Here is a 4575-nt window from a genome sequence, read left to right as displayed (position 1 = left end):
GAGGGAAGATGCCTCCACGGAGGGCCAGGCAAAGGGCTTCTGAGAAATGACCCCAAATCTCTGAGACTCACTTGGGGGAGGATGGAAAGAGGGGCTTTGGATGAGGCCTTTCCTCAAGGGTCCTGGGGGAATAGGAATCTCATGCCCAGCATAAGCCACCCAAAGCACAGGTAAGAATGTGTGGTGAAGCCCAGGAGATATAGTAAAACCTTGATATAACGGAATAATTCGGGTGAAGGGGTGTCCGGTAAGCAGAAAGTCTGTTATTTAATAAAGTAGGTTTTCTGACTGCGTATGTTAAAAATTGACAAATTAGTTTATCTGTTTTTACTATGTAGATGTATATGTGTAATTAAAACTATGTATGAAAAGTTTAATTTCACAAAAAAAGGTTTTCTATATGTATTACAGTAATTTTAAATTTATACTGAATAGGTCTAGTAACTGTGTGCATTCACCAGTCACCTAGAGTAAACAAATGCACACAGCTGGAGGTGGCTTAGTGCCTGTCAGAGCCTTGGCAGGCAGGCCTTAAAACTGCTACTGAAAGTCATGCCGTGAGACAACAGAATCAATTATTGCGCGGGATGCGGTGTGATCACGTGCTAATCATTCACTGAAGCAGTGCCTCTTGGATTTGAATATGTAGACTATAGTTGTAGATATGTGATATTTATTCATGTTGGTGAAATTACTACATAACAGTGAATTAATAACAAAAATTACCATTAAGTTGAGGTCCTCAAAATCGAGTGTTTACTGTAATCCCATGTGGTAAAGTAGTGGGTGGATGCTTCTGATGAAAGGTGCAGCATTTCACTTCCCTCCTGATGTTCTGGCAGGAGAGAACCGCAAGTGGTTTTTCAGTACAAAATGGGAACACCAAATAAATTAGTAAATAAATAAAGTTCCTAGGAAAACTAGCAGTAGCTCCCCTGCACAAGGCTGAACTGAAGGACAAGAGTCTGAGGAGTAGCTCTGAGTGTTAGGGTAATAATGGAGGTGTCAGTGATGACGCTGTAGGTATGTCACAATGAAGCCACCTTGTTGCCAAGTCAACAGACATTGAACTCCTCTGCTCAGGCTGCCTTGAAGCCTCTGGCCCAAATCACCCATCACTGTGAACTGAGTGGAACAGGAGACAGTAACCTGGGTGGTTTGTGGCTGTGGGAAGGCTCTTCTTCCAGTACTTCGAGTATGAATTCCCCCTGCTGTTGGCAGAGTGAAGACAGGGCCTTCTTTGAGTGAAAAATCTGGTCATCACAATGGCTGGTTGGTCAGATAACCATTGCCTTTTGTATTGAATCGCTGGCTCTGGATTTGCTCACAGAACCACGGATCTCCATGGCATTTGGCATAAGAGCTGAAAACATAAAGATACAATAATGTCCTTGTCTCTGCCTCCACGCATTCTTGTTATTATTATCTACAAGTTCTGCATTTCATACAGGTTTTGTAAGTAACTTACCTTCACTGTCAATACCTTTTATTATGTGACAAGGATTGTGTAAGGTGCTCTACTTATATCATCTAATCCTTACTACAAGACTATGGGACAGGTACCAGTAGACATCTGTTTTACCAAAGAGGAAATGGAGGCTGAAGGGGTTTGCCTGTAGTACTGGCTAAATATAGGGTGTCCCCAAAATGTATACACACACTTTGAATAATTGTAAAGGCAGCATTTATTAAAATACATTTCATATTAAACATTGAGCTATCAGCTGTTAAAGTGTGCATATATTTTTAGGGGCACACCCTGTATAAGTGTCAAGGCTGGGACTCTTATGACTATATACACTCCTAAACTCTAGGACAGCGGTTCTCAACCTGTGGGTCGCGACCCCTTTGGGGGTCGAACGACCCTTTCACAGGGGTCGTCGCCTAAGACCATCGGAAAGCATATATAATTACATATTTTTGTGATTAATCACTATGCTTTAATTATGTTCAATTTGTAACAATGAAAATACACCCTGCATATCAGATATTCACATTACGATTCATAACAGTAGCAAATTTACAGTTATGAAGTAGCAACGAAAGTAATTTTATGGTTGGGGTCACCACAACATGAACTGTATTAAAGGGTTGCGGCATTAGGAAGGTTGAGAACAACTGCTCTAGGACATTCCTTGGTGGGCAGAGAGTGTGACAGTCTTCTGTGACCTGGGTGTACAACTTGAGGAAATGGGATGATTTCTCCTGATCACCTCAATTTTCCCTTAGTTTTAACATGAACTCTGAGACTATAGCCTGGTGCACAGTAAAGGCAACCAAGTCTCTTAACTTTTCATAAGTAGCTTGATGATACCCTTGTTTAGTAGAGGAATTCTTTACACATCAGCAAATAGTGTCTTGTTTTATTTTATAAGATATTTTTTGCAAGTTCACATGAGAATTATTTAAAAGATAACAATATGTAGGTTCCTTGGGATTTTCTACATAGATAATTATATTATTTGCAAATAGGGATAGTTTTATTTTTTTTCAATTTGTATGCCTTTCATTCCATTTTCTTTATTTTTTAATATATTTTTATTGATTTCAGAGAGGAATGGAGAGGTATAGAAACATCAATGATGAGAGAGAATTATTGATTGGCTGCCTCCTACATGCCCCCACTGGGGATAAAGCCCAAGTGTCCTTGACCAGAATCAAACCATGGAGCCTTTAGTCCACAGGCTGATGTTATATCCACTGAGCTAAAACAGCCAGGGCTTATTTATTTATTTTTTAATCCTCATCAGAGGACATGCTTACAGGGAGAAAGGGAGAGAGAGAGAGAGAGAGAGAGAGAGAGAGAGAGAGAGAGAGAAACATTGATGAGTTTGCCTTCCCTACATGCCCCAACTAGGCATTGAACCCACAATCCAGCTATGTGCCCTGACCAGGAATCAAACTGGCAACCTTTCCAAGCACGGGAAGATGCTCAGCCAACTGAGCCACTCCAGCTGGGCTCCATTTTCTTGCGCTCCTACAATGGCTAGAACTATTTTAAGGGGAAAGCTTTCAGTCTTTCACCATTATGTACATTGTTACCTGTAGGTAATTTGTTCATACTCTGTATAAAGTGGAGGAAGTTTTCTTCTATTCATTACTTACTCAGATTTTATCATGAAATCTTTCTTCTGTATCAATTGATGTTATAATATTTTTTTAACTTGGTGAATTACATTGGTTTATTTTTTTATTGATTTGAGAGAGGAAGGGAGAGGGAGATATAGAAACATCAATGATAACAGAGAATCATTGATCAGCTGCCTCCTGCATCACCCCACACTGGGGATCGAGCCAACAACCCTGGCATGTGCCCTGACTAGGAATCGAACCATGACCTCCTGGTTCATAGGTCGATGCTCAACCACTGAGCCATGCCTGCCAGGTGGTTTATTTTTTTTAATGTCAAATCAGCCTTGCATCCTTGGAATAAATCCTACATGGTCATGATGTATGCATATATACATACCACATATTTTGATATACTATGTTCTTATGGTTATTGCTCAGGTCAAAATATTTTATAATTCCTTTTATGAGGTCTTCATTGATCCATAAACTTAAAATAATGTTTTGGGTTTTTTTGTGTGTTTTTGTTGTTGTTGTTAATCCTCATCTGAGTATATTTTCCATTGATTTTTAGAAAGATGGGAAGGGAGGTGGAGAGACAGAAAGAGAGAAACATCAATATGAGAGAGACACATCGATTGGTTGCTTCCCACACACACCCTGACCTGGGGCCAGGAAGGTACATGCCCTTGACCGGAATTGAACCCTTCAGTCCACGGACTGAAGCTCTATCCACTGAGCAAAACCAGCCAGGGTTATAATAATATTGTTTCAATTTCAATTATTAGAGAATTTTCTGTATCTTCCTGTTATCTATTACTTTTAGCTTTAAAAATAATCTTTTAACATTTTTGTTAACTGAGAAAAATTATGTTTACTTGCACATTTACCATATCTGGTGTTCTTTAGTCATTACACAAGTTCAAGGTTCCATGTGGCATTATTTTCCTTCAGTTGGAAGTACATTTAAATTTTTTGGGGGAGGAATTTCTGGTCTACTGGCAGCAAACCATTTCAGGTTTTGTTGGATTCTAAAGCATTTTGTCATTATTTTGAAAAATATTTACACAGAATATGAAATTATAGTTCGACAAGTTTTATTTTCTTTAGCACTTCAAATATATCTTTCCATTGTACTCTGACTAGCACTGTTTCTAAGTAAAACTTTGTTTTCCTTTATGCTTTGTGTCACATTTCTCCAGTTGCTTTTTTTTTGCAGTTTTTAACAATTCTTTATTGTTTAAAGTATTACATGAATCTCCTATTGTCCCCCATTGACCTCTCCCACACCTTCTCTTTCCCAAGCACAAGCTCTCACCCCCTTACTGCCTGTGTTCATTGGTTTTGTTCATGTGCATGCATACAAGTCCTTTGGTTGATCTCTTACCCCCTCCCCAACCACCTTCCCAACCCTCACCTGTCTTTCTGCTGAAGTTTGACAGTCTGTTCAATGCTTCTATGTCTCTGTATCTATTTTTGTTCATTAGTTTATGATATTCTTTATGT

The sequence above is a fragment of the Myotis davidii genome, unplaced genomic scaffold, assembly GCF_000327345.1.
Source record: "Myotis davidii unplaced genomic scaffold, ASM32734v1 scaffold1126, whole genome shotgun sequence".
Lineage (NCBI taxonomy): Eukaryota > Metazoa > Chordata > Mammalia > Chiroptera > Vespertilionidae > Myotis > Myotis davidii.
The sequence above is the reverse complement of the archived record's forward strand: the minus strand, read 5'-3'. Positions refer to the sequence as shown.